Source organism: Poecilia reticulata, chromosome 3 (genome assembly GCF_904066995.2).
Source record: "Poecilia reticulata chromosome 3, P_reticulata-male-v2, whole genome shotgun sequence".
Classification (NCBI taxonomy): Eukaryota; Metazoa; Chordata; class Actinopteri; order Cyprinodontiformes; family Poeciliidae; genus Poecilia; species Poecilia reticulata.
This window is the reverse complement of record NC_088832.1, coordinates 4,579,639-4,592,791: the sequence shown is the minus strand read 5'-3', so window position 1 is coordinate 4,592,791 and position 13,153 is coordinate 4,579,639. Positions and strand designations below refer to the sequence as shown.

The 13,153-nt window shown below is 37.1% G+C and overlaps 1 protein-coding gene and 1 long non-coding RNA gene across 5 annotated transcripts in view; both read left to right on the top strand.

Annotated features, from left to right (window-relative positions):
• arnt2 (aryl-hydrocarbon receptor nuclear translocator 2) overlaps nt 1–13,153 on the top strand; it is a 161,662-nt gene that overhangs the window by 41,432 nt on the left and 107,077 nt on the right. The window lies entirely within an intron of this gene.
• On the top strand, nt 2–6,841 carry LOC103462319 (uncharacterized). Its single transcript, XR_533322.3, has 3 exons — nt 2–4,358; nt 4,437–4,550; nt 4,636–6,841. It is a non-coding gene; the product is annotated as an uncharacterized LOC103462319 (long non-coding RNA).

The window sequence follows — 13,153 nt, the reverse complement described above, 5'->3', positions numbered from 1 at the left end:
TGGCTGATCGATCATTCTTATTAGTAACAGACAAAGAGTATCAGAAACTGAGAGAACTATGAGATCCTGGCAGTTTGAGAGGCAGCTACTCAGAGACCCAAGCAGGGGAATAGCGGCGTTGCGTAGCTGCAGGGAGTCGATCACTACGGGGTGAGGCGGAGCCACTACTTTAGCAGCTAGTAGTAAACAGCTTACAGCCACGGCTAACTCCGGGAGCCAAGGTAGAAAAGCCTTTTTCCCCATAGTCCAAAAGACTGCATTTCTGGCTGCATTTTTACTCCAAAATGCAACCACGGTGTCCAAAAGAAAAAACATAAATGCAATCATTTGCATATTGAGAGCCTACAGAGGCTGACAATCTCCCCACTCTCCTGGATTACCGTTTAAACTTTTGAGTTTTATGTCAAATCCACATGAATTAAATGACAGAAACTAATTATCTCACTGCATCTTTGATTTATTTTGTCCAGCTGCAGACTGTTAAACTGTCCAATCAGAGTCAGGTATTGTGTAGTTGGTGCTTTTAATAAGTTTTCAATTAACTAGATTCAAGTCTATGGAACACAAAATGTCACTAAAATCACTCTGTCCCTCTAAAATCTTTCAGAAAATTGTAAAAATGCACCGAATCGCATCGAATTGTATCGCTCAACAAATATCGTGATACATATTGTATTGTGACCAGAATATCGAATATCGTATCGTATCGTATCGTATCGTGAAATTATTGTATCACTACACCCCTATTGTAGATGTTTTGATTTTTATGCTTGTTTCTGTATTTATCATCAAAAAATATTTCACAGAGAACAAAAAAGCCATGGGAATTGAAATTATTTTCACAGGCGTCTAGAAAAAATGCAATGAACATTCAACTTAAAATCGGTAGGCCTAACAGCAGCCAGTCAGAGTGGAAAAAATATTCTTATTCTTTGCCATTTTCTAGTTGTTAAATATTCCACAAAATGACCAGATTAAAGATGTACAACATGCCAGTTTAAACTTTGAACTATTTGCAAAACGACTGAGCTCTGCAACATTAAAACATGGATAGAACTGTAACTACATTAATCATAGCTCTTCTTCTCTTCAGTGTTTGTCAGTTTCTGGTGGTACAGCTCTGTGCTGCCTTCAGGAGAATGGGACATCAGAGTATCATCCATAAAACTTCACCCACATGGCATTTATTGTGCAAACCAGAGCTTTCAGTGGAAAAACAAAAGTTCCAGGTCCTTTTAATGTCATACAAATATGAGACAGAAACATGGATTATATCTTTATATAGACCTGTCTATTGATTTATAGATTAATAGTTTAACTAGACAGAAATTACAAAGAACAAATCTGGTTCTTAATCAAATCCTAATGAGTCAAATTGAAAGTGTCATGGAGTCATCGGCCTCATGACATTAACACTGACATGAAAAATAATATTGAAGAAATAAATATATCAAATCTAATTAAAACATAAATAAGTGATCAGTTCTTTACAGTTATGGTCTGTAATATATATTTATTCTCAGTACTAGATGTGGTCTTAAACCCATGACATTTCAACAATATTATTTTACTTTTTATCTGGAAATAGTGTCTGTTTATTCTTGCCATACAGTCTCTGTATTAATTATTGCTCGAAAGGTCTTGCCATACCAGTTTATTCCTCTGTATTTACTTTAGTTTCTTAGTTTATTCTTGCATTTTGTTCTTCATTCATTTCCATTTAGTTTCATTTGATTATTATTATCCTCTCTTGGTTTATTGCTATGTCCACTTTAGTTCCTTTCCTCTTGCTAGATTTGATCATTTATAAGACAAATAATATAAGACGAATAATATTCTCTCATCAGCTGCTGCGCCGCCTAATCGTCATGATGTGTTTCACATCGTGTGTTGATTTTTCGCTGTTCAGCGTTGGATTCTCTGTTTTTATGCCATAATTCACATCTAGTTCGTCGCTCCGTTTTATATCCCGCTTCTCCTGTTTCAAAGTTTTGCGTAATGTGCGCTTCTTCTTTTTTTTTTTTTTTTTACACCCTAAGGTGCAGGGCGGTCGGGAAGCGTATCGATGGGGAAAAGGCAGACTGACATCAACCTTTTAAAACAACGGAAACTATTTCTGCACTTGTAAATTTCGGATTATTGAAATGCAAAAGTGCTGTGTTGTTCTATCACCCCCGTTTCATACCGGACAACTTACAGCACCAGTGTTTACGCTATAAAATGAACGCTCTCTATCGAGGTATCACCCATGGAGGGATTTCTTTATTTAAATGGGTTCATTTTTCAGAGGGATACACAGTGAGGGTATCATGATATTAGCTACCAGTAGCAGGAGAACGGAGCTGCGCCAAGAAGCTAACAGAAGCTAACAACACTGAATAGAAGAAGAGCTGCCATCGATACAGTTGCAGCCAAGCATGGTTTAATGTTACACAAGACAGTTTTACCAAGTTGCTCAAAGTCTAAACTGGTATTGTTACGGATTTAAGGTGTAAAGTTTACCTTCGACTAAACGCCCCCCAAAGGCATCCCAGCGCCCCCCTTTTGTAAAAATGTCTGCCAGCGCCCCCTGCCGTCCTCTGAACGCCCCCTGGGGGGCCGTACCGCCCACGTTGAGAACCGCTACTCTGGAGAGTTTTTCATTTTGTTTTTGTGATAAATAGAAGGGTTTACAGTAAATGGAGACTGTTATTTGTCATGTAAACAAATAATTATCTAGTTTGTATTGCTGCTTGATCCTTCAGCATCAGCAGCAAGCTTCCTGACACCACAGTGGTGGTACTGTGGTGTCCTGAACTCAACACAGTAAAGTCACAGTGCGCTAGCTAAGGCTGCTAACTAGCAGGTGCTAGCTCAGGGTGCTGAGAGCCTAGCAGGCCTGGTCCTTGTCAGGATGCGGCTGCTGTCTTTGAAATCAAGTTTCTGCTATTTTTGCGCATTCAGGAGGAGGAGAAGGAAAAACATCTCTGCATCACAGGTGAGACCCTTTCACGGTTTTAACTGAAGTTAGCTAACTTTAACCAACTGATAAAGAAATGTGTAATTTCTGAGCCATGCTGTTTATGTACATGCACTGCAGCTAGATATTTTTACTATATGGAACATTTAATTTTCTCAGATGCAACACTTCCATTAATGTTTCTGTAGGAACGACTGCATAGATTATATTTCTGGTCTACTTTAGACTGCATGTGCTTAAAGTTATTGTTAATGGCAGAAGCAACTTTTTCCAAGTTTGGTTCAGTAATTAATTTGAATTACTTTGAGTGTGAAATGTTCATGCATGCAAGTTAAATCTGTGAAGATCACGTTAGCTTTTGTTTCAATACTTTGGTAATACTTGGAAGTATAAAGCTTGGCATCAGAGCTAATATTTAATATTTTCCTTTGACCTCTTGACTCTCACCCCCAAAATACTTGCACTAAAGTCACTGGGTCCATGACAGTTGAAGGATTTTAAGATAAGAGAATTTAAATATTAATATTTTACAGTTTTTCTCAGTTTGGGTGCATTTCTCAGTGTCACTTCTGCACATCAAAAAATGAGTTTCTCATTCATTTTGCAAGTTTTGCTTTTGTACATCATGTAGCTGATTATGTGCACTTCTCTGCTTTTCCCCCATTGTAATTTGCTTTAATTGTGTTGATCAAAATATGTTAAACGCGTCTCTGTTGAATTCTCAACTTACAAAACAGCATAAGTTCATTGTGTAAGTCTTAACATGCATAAGTCTTAAAGTTGTCATAATGTCAATCATATTTTAATTAATTTATAATTGATTCTTTTCTAAATCTGTCCTGAATTGGTAAATTGCTCCCAAGTGAGTCCTGAGTATCTATAACATCTCTACAGCACTGTACAGTTTTCCATGAGGAGATTGTCCTGTGGTTCCTTTTCTACTTTTTTTTGTTCTCTGCATTTCTGTCTTTTCTTTCTGAATCACCATAGCATGGTCCATCAATGAATTACAGCAAAAGCGTAAATGTGAATTTTCCCATGACTAATCAATTCTTATCGTAAGTCTTATCTGTCCATAGAGAAACTATAACTTATTATTTTGAGTCACTCATATGTTAACTGACAGAATTTTGAGAGCTGAACTAAGGATTTTTCAAGCAAACAAATGCTATTTTTGCTGTTTCTGCAAATTGTTTTGAGAAATGTGCTTACCGTTTTGTAAATGCCAACAATGACTTGAGAAATGCACCAAAAGTGACTGAGAAAAACTAACATAGCATAAATTGTCTCAGGTGTATCTATTTGTTTGCCTGTATGAAAAGTGTACACATTTACAGCTTTGTTTCTGCTAACTTGCAGGAATTGTAACTTGCATAACTTCATGAGACTCAGATAAATGGTGAGTATCTATTTCATAAATTGCCTAGAACAGTTATATTTGTTTTTATTTATGTTTTTTGTTTGTGTATTTTGTCAGGTTGCAGAGAGGATCACACCTGTCGACAGCAAACAAAAGTTTAAGAACTACTGAATTTTCAGTCAGAAATGATCACTCCGCCTGGTTGAAGTCTCCATATGCAAGTCAACAAAGGTGAAACAAACATTTAAGCGAATGGTGCATTTATATGATGTTCATGTAGTGCATCTTTCTAACTTTTGCTTTCTTTGTCTTCCAGCAGAGAGAAAACACCCGATTGACAACATGTGAGTCTCAAGTTCAACCTGTGACTGGGAAGACTACAACCATCCTGAGCAAAATCTGAACTTGGTGACTTGTTACTCTCAACCCAGAACAAGAATCCTTTTATCACCGGTTTTTCTTCTACAATAGGTTATCTCTTATGGACACATGCTGTTTTTTTTTTTTTTTTTGTTTTCCAGATCTCTGGACAGAAAATAGAATCGACTCTATTTTTAACTAAATTTTTAAATAGAAATTGTTTCTTTAAGTGGATTACTCGTAATCTGTATTTTTGTTTAATTTGAATTTATTTTCTTTATAACTTTCTGTATAGAAATGTTGACAAGTTACACTTCCTTGTGTGTTGTACTATAATTTTTATGGTAAAATTCTGGTAGGAACAGTGACCAGTAATTTACCATAAGGTTTTTGGGGGGTTTTTTTACAATAAAATGTCAATATATCATACAGTCTAGCCGTGTTTTTTACTTATGTAGATATTATGCCTCAGGCAGTATGACCGTATTTACTACAGCAAAACCACATTTTAATTTTTTATTTAACATATTTTAGGAAATACGGTATTTTACCGTATTTGGGAAATACGGTAAAAACCTGGCAGTTTTGGTTGCCAGAATTTTACCGTATTTCTAAAATACGGTAAAAAACTGGCAGTTTTGGTTGACAGAATTTTACCGTATAAAGACGGTAAGATTCTGGCAACCACAGCTGCCAGTTTTTTTTTACCGTAAATTGAGGCCGTTTTTTTTTACAGTGCAGGGCGAGAGAATAACCAAATGGCAGATGGTTGTACTGATGCTGGGTCCCCAGGAAGGAGAAACGCAGATACTTCCGGTGTTTCAGGATGATGATGACATCCTGAAACACCGGGATGAGGACATTTCGGTTTCCAAATCTACGGAGGTGAACCAGTCGTCCTGGTGAACGTTTTCCATCACTTGTCTGATTGTTAGCATGTGGAAAGGCCTCCACAATCGAGCTGTTGAACAGGGACAGATCGAGAAAGAGTCTCACTCCTCCTGTTTTGTGGGACCAGAAAATAGCAGGAATAAAACCCAGCGTTTTCCTCTTCCTGGGGAACCGTGGAAATTACACATTTTGCCACAAGTTCCTGCAGCTCTGACATGAGAGCGGAGTTCTGCTCCGGAGAGGATAGAAGAGTCTCCACGATCCCCTTGAAAGGCCTATCTCCAAACTGCGTCTTGTATCCCCTGCTGATTAACCAATCCATCGAGAAGGACCTCGCTGCAGCAAACAGAAAGGGGCGGGGACAGACCACTGTCAGTCTCATCTTTGGGGTCCTCTCTGTTAAATATAATCGATAAAATCAACAGTCTCGCAAATTTTTTTAATCCAACTTACTGAAAAATAATTTAGCTATGGTACCATCTTGCTGCGTTATTGTCTGTAATGTCCAATCACACGACTGAAACGGTAAAAAGATGGAAAACGGACTTTCGTTTCACTTTTTTCCTGCTTGGAAACAACATAAGGAGGCTAAGCTATCGAAGCTAACAAAAAGAAGACAAATGTCCTGGGTGTCAGCGGTTGAGACGTCCGTTCTCCAACATCCCCAGGTACCTACAAGTTTGCTCCAAACATTTCCATTCTGGTGAGTGTCTAAATTTGCTTTGTCGGTGTTGCGTCATATTTTTTTTGCTATGATTTTGTTTATGTAGCGAGTTTTGTCAGTGGACATCAGGGGTTATTACATTATTGTGAAGTAAACTATTTTACTAGTGTTATCAAATGTACAGCTTTAATAATGATGTGTGTTCTGATATGTCTTTTTCAAGGCAAACCAACGTATGAAATGGATGAGCTCAATCCAGACTGGGGTCCAGTGCTGAATATGAGTCACTGCAAGGTAAGGCCACAACATCGGACCGACATGGGCGTCAATTAAAGAGGCGATACAGCAAAACCATCAACAAGTTACTGAGACTGTTTTCATTATTTACTTCAGAAGAGGTAAATAATGAAAACACAGTAGCGGAGGCAATAGAAGAGCAGCAAGTTGGAGAGGATGAGGAAGAAATCCCACGAGAGAAGATCAGCAAGGCTGCAGACTGAACATGAACCATTTGTGTTGAAATACAGTTGGAAGTGACTGTTTTCTCTCATTTAATAATTTCATGTATTAAACATTCATAAATTGTTTGATTCAAGCACATCAAGTTGCATGTAAACAGGTGAAGAAATGAATCACATTTTAAGTAAAAAAAAAATTGATATTTAAAATATTTCAGGTAATAAACATATGAAAGATTATATTTTATGTGATTCAAGTAAACAATTATATAATCAAACATCTGTCGGGACACTGGGTTTTTGGGTTTGTTTTGCTTTTCATTTTATTTAGCTTCATGTTTTAATTCACTTTAGTTTAGCCCTTCATGGTCATTTTGATATTATTAGAGGTATTTAGTGTAGTTATTAGAATTATATGATTGCTTTTCCTTGTTTATCTGAGTCCAATTCAAACCTTTAATGACAATAGTTTAATTCTATTTTATCCTTCTAGTTATGTCTTATTTCAGCCTCCCTGCAGGGTTTCTAGTAATGTTTATTTCTTAATTTGATCACCATAGGTTCAGTTATTCTTCCATGTCTGAGTCTGTATCTTTCTTTAGTAATTCTAGTTGGGTTATTTCTTTGTTTAGATTTTCTAGTTTCTCTTGCTCTGTGTTCCTTAGTTCTTATTGTTAGATCAGCCTTGTTTCTTTTTAGTTCTGGTTTCCCTCATATCTTTCTCTCCTAGTTCATCAGGTTTTCTTTACTCTTAGTGTCTTTTGTATTAGAAGTATTTTTCAGTTCCCCGTTTCCTCCCGTTTGTGTCCCAGCAGATCTCCTTAGTTTCCCTGTTCCACCTTCTCCCCAGCCCTCAGCAGCTCCTGTGCCAAATTACTCACACCTGCTATCACTCTTCTCATTTAGGCCATTAAGCTGCTTAAGCTCCTCTTTTTCAGTCACAACTCAGCAGTCCAGCTTGTTAACCTGCTCACCATGTTGCCAGTTGTTACCTTTGTTATCCCTCATGTCTCCTGTTTCATTGTGTTTTGGATTTCCTTGTTTTCCCTGGATTTTGGATTTAGTTAGTTTGTTTAGTTCATTAAAAATAACATCTTCATAAAGTACATCCACTGCCTGCTGCGTTTGTGTCCACCGCCACATCATGACACAAACCAGATGAAACAGCCCATCTTTAAACATATGTGTAATTAAACAATAAAGGTGACAAATTTTCTGAAATAGATCACACTTTAATAAATATTTCTTGTATTTAACATATTTCAGGTAAGTGAACATGTAATGAAATGGATCCTGTCCTAGAATTTTATGTCATTGAACATTACAGGTAACAAGTGATGATCATCTGAGGTAATACATTTTATGAACATTTTTCAAAAATACTTTTTTAAATAAAATTTTAGTTACATTTTTTTTAAAGGGTCAAAATGGAATAAAAATATCCATCCATCCATTTTCTTTACACCCTTGTCCCTTAGTGGGGTCGGGAGGGTTGCTGGTGCCTATCTCCAGCTAACGTTCCGGGCGAGAGGTGGGGTTCACCCTGGACAGGTCGCCAGTCTGTCGCAGGAATAAAAATATGCCTAATCTATATAGTTTAGTAGAATAATTTCACACGGATTTTGAGTTAATAGCTGGCATGACCTAGAAACTATTGAAGAAAAATACTACATTTTGACTACAGAAATTGCTAAAAAAAAAAAAATATATATATATATATATATATATATATAGTGTTAAAATGTAATATATACAGTCTAGTAGAACAATTTCACATAGATTTTGAGGTAATGGCGGACACGATTTGGAAGCTATTGAAGAAAACATTTAATGTTAACATTATTGAATATGGCTTAAAATTTTAATAGAGGATAGTGTGCCTCATGTAATAACATTAATTACCACTTTTTTGTATCAGTTGGTCACAAGACAAGGCATTTATTTACAGGAGTGCTTGGTTCGGAAAATTGACGGTTCCTATGTGAACCTCCGAGCGCTTGAGGAGGGACCAGTAAAGAACAGCTGGCCGAAATTAGGTTCATAAATCGGATCAACCTTGAGCTGAACGTCCCTTACTCCGCGGAGCTCGGAATATCCAGTATCCAACTTGAAAACAACTTCACTGCGGTCGGTAACACAATGAAAACACCGGTGTTCTGACTAGTTTGTTTTGGTCTGTGGACCCCAAAGATGGCGCCGAGCGACATAAACGTCATACGCAGTGACGTCAGCTCTGGAGCTCCATAGAGCTTTGGAGCTGACGTCACTGCCAATTACTGCATGAGGCGCACTATCCTTTATTAAAATTGTAAGCCATATTCAATCATTTAAATATTAAATGTTTTCTTCAATAGCTTCCAAATCGTGTACCCCATTACCTCAAAATCTGTGTGAAATTGTTCTTCTAGAGTGTATAGATGAGGCACACTCATCTTTATTACATTTTAGCACCTTATATATATTAGCAATTTCTTCCTTTTTTTATTCCATTTTGACCCTTTAACAAAAATTATATTTAAAAAAATATTTTTATTACAATGTTCATAAAATGTATAACCTCAGATGATCATCACATTTGTTACCCGTAATGTTCAATTACATAAAATTCTAGGAGAGGATCTATTACATGTTCACTTACCTGAAATATGTTAAATACAAGAAATATTTACTTAAAGTGTGATCTATGCCAAAAAATATGTCACCTTTATTGTTTAATTATACGTTAAATGTTTAAAGATGGGCTCTTTCATCTGGTTTGTGTCATGATGTGGCGGTGGACACAAACGCAGCAGGCAGTGGATGTACTTTATGAAGATGTTATTTTTAATGAACTAAACTAACTAAATCCAAAATCCAGGGAAAATAAGGAAATCCAAAACACAATGAAACAGGAGACACGAGGGATAACAAAGGTAACAACTGGCAACATGGTGAGTACGGTAACAAGTTGGACTGACGAGATGTGACTGAAAATGAGGAACTTAAGTACTGGGAGATAGTAATTGGAACAATGGCCTGGCTAGATGAGAAGAGTGACAGCAGGTGTGAGTAATTTGGCACAGGAGCTGCTGAGGGCTGGGGAAAAGGTGGAACAGGGAAACTAAGGAGATCTGCTGGGAACACAAATGGGAGGAAACATTTAATTGAAAATACAAAACACACTAAGAGTAAAGAAAACCTGATGAACTAGGAGAGAAAGATATGAGGAAAACCATAACTGAACCTAAATAGAAACAAGGCTGATCTAACAACAATAAGAACTAAGGAACAGAGAGCTGGAGAAACTAGATGATCTAAACAAAGAAATAACCCAACTAGAATTACTAAAGAAAGATACAGACTCAGATATGGAAGAATAACTGAACCTATGGTGATCAAATTAAGAAATAAACATTACTAGAAACCCTGCAGGGAGGCTGAAATAAGACATAACTAGAAGGATAAAATAGAATTAAACTATAGTCATTAAAGAAGGCTTGACATGGACTCAGACAAACAAGGAAAAGCAATAATCTAATTCTAATAACTACACTAAATACCTCTAATAATATCAAAAGGTCCATGAAGGGCTAAACTAAAGTGAATATGAAGCTAAATTAAGCTAAATAAAAATGAAAAGCAAAACAAACCCAGTGACCTGACAGATGTCTGATTATATAATTGTTTACTTGAATCACATAAAATATTGATTTAAAAAAAAATATTCTTTCATGTTTATTACCTGACATATTTTAAATATTTTTTTACTTAAAATGTGATTCATTTCTTCACCTGTTTACATGCAACTTGAAGTGCTTGAATCAAACAATTCATGAATGTTTAATACATGAAATTATTAAATGAGAGAAAACAGTCACTTCCAACTGTATTTCAACAGAAATGGTTCATGTTCAGGGGCTGCACAGTGGCGCAGTTGGTAGAGCTGTTGCCTTGCAGCAAGAAGGTTCTGGGTTCGATTCCCGGCCTGGGGTCTTTCTGCATGGAGTTTGCATGTTCTCCCTGTGCGTGCGTGGGTTTTCTCCAGGTACTCCGGTTTCCTCCCACAGTCCAAAAACATGACTGTCAGGTTAATTGGCCTCTCCAAATTGCCCCTAGGTGTGAGTGTGTGTGTGCATGGTTGTGTGTCCTGTGTGTCTCTGTGTGTCCCAGACTGGCGACCTGTCCAGGGTGTACCCCGCCTCTCGCCCAAAACGTTGGCTGGAGATGGGCACCAGCACCCCTCCCGACCCCACTGAGGGAAAAAGGGTGCAAGAAAATGGATGGATGGTTCATGTTCAGTCTGCAGCCTTGCTGATCTTCTCTCGTGGGATTTCTTCCTCATCCTCTCCAACTTGCTGCTCTTCTATTGCCTCCGCTACTGTGTTTTCATTATTTATCTCTTCTGAAGTAAATAATGATCCACCATGGTCTTGCTGTATCGCCTCTTTAATTGACGCCCATGTCGGTCCGATGTTGTGGAGTTTACCTCGAAGTGACTCATATTCAGCGCTGAATATGAGTCGGTTTGCCTTCAAGTGGACATATCAGAACACACATCAGTATTAAAGCTGTAAATTTGATAACACTAGTAAAATAGTTTACTCACAATAATGTAATAACCCCTGATGTCCACTGACAAAACTCGCTACATAAACAAAATCATAACAAAAAAAAATATGACGCAACACCAACAAAGCAAATTTAGACACTCACCAGAATGGAAATGTTTGGAGCAAACTTGTAGGTATCTGTGGATGTTGGAGAACGTAATATCAGGACGTCTCAGCCGCTGACACCCAGGACAGTTGTCTTCTTTTCGTTAAAAATAGAGCCGATTCTATTTTCTGAAAAGGATCCCAAAGATGGCGCTGATGTCCCTCGGTCTACAGCAGTGACGTCACTCTCCGAAGCTCTATCTGGAAATGGGACCATTGCACTCCGGAAGTGAAGGGGGCGCTATTTCCTAAATTATCTGCGGTCTCCCGTTTTCATTTTCTTTTGAAATCTGTGATATAGCTTCATCTTTAGGAAGGAGTTTCTCTCTCAGCAAGTATTTGAACTTCTCTCTTTTATTTACTTCAGCGCAGCTCACAGTTTTTAACAATTTTCGTTGCTTTCTGTGTACTTCTAAATCTGCTCCTTTTTCGCATCTTTTCGGGCCTGCTACTGCCTCTAGTGGCGTGGTGGTGGTAGCACAACTAATATAAATACATTACTAAATCAGAATACCAAAGTCTTTATTATTTATTATTAATTCTCGCATAACTGGAACCACAAAAAATAAAGTCCCTTACAAAACACCAAACCTTTTAATTTTCTTAAGGAAGTAGAGCTAATTAAATGACAAACAATACCTGAAAGTGGTTCCAGTTTCACTTGTTGGCCAACCTGTTGAAACTATGGCAAATTTTAAATACCTTGGATCATTCCTGGACAGTCAGCTCAATTTTGCTGAAAACACTGGCTACATTTTTAAGAAACGTCACTCTATCTTTTAAGAAGACCCAGCGATCTTGGGGTGCAACTCGTGCAAACCTCTAGTAAGTTAGAGGTAGCATTAGCTAACATTACCTCTAGTTAAGTAATGTTAACATTTTAACAATGAGTTGGAATGTTAAAACTTAAAAATTTAACTTAAGTTTTAACTCATCTCAAGTTTTAACTTTTGAGTGCTTTAGCTTTTCATCTCCTCGGCTGGTTTGGTCACTTGAGCTGCAGACTAACAGACAATCTTTTAAGAATACTTTGAATGGCAGGAAAAATAGTAGGTAAATAGTGGTGAAACCAAAAACAACTCTGTCTCAACTGTTTAGAGCATCCGTTCTCTTTTTTCGTCAGTTTGAGCTCATGAAGGCATTACTATGTTCCTCTGGTAACTATAGAACATCTATTAGAAGTCATTCATTGAGAGTGCAATAATTATTCTTAGCAAAATTAAATAATAACATTTACCTGTAGCATGCTACGTGTTTTACTTGATGCACAAATTGTTGATATTGTTATTAATGAGTTTTATTTTATTGTTTTAGAGTCAAAGAAAATTTTCCACCTTGGAAGACTAAATAGTTTAATCATATTTTTCCTATATATAGGACTCTACCAACAAAACAAAAATGTGGATTATTGCTTGTTTAACAACCCTGGTTATTCGTCTGTGAACCTAATTAATTTGTTCGTTATTGACTTTTGCTCAATTAAATTTCTTATGTATACATTGTATATGGTATTTTTATTGTTGTTGATAATGTTGTTTTTCATGTCTTATTTCTTTTGTTCCTCCTATAATTGATGGAGATATATACAGGGGTGAAAGTAGGGGGGTATGGTAGGATACTGCGTACCCCTAAGAGATTTAGCGCGGGTACACAGTACCTGCAAGAGAGTAGAGCGGCTGCAGTTGTAAAAAAAAATCAACGGGTTCACTGTGCAGCTGTGAGTGCGCCCACTATTCAGTCATGACTGAATAATTTTTCAACAACAAT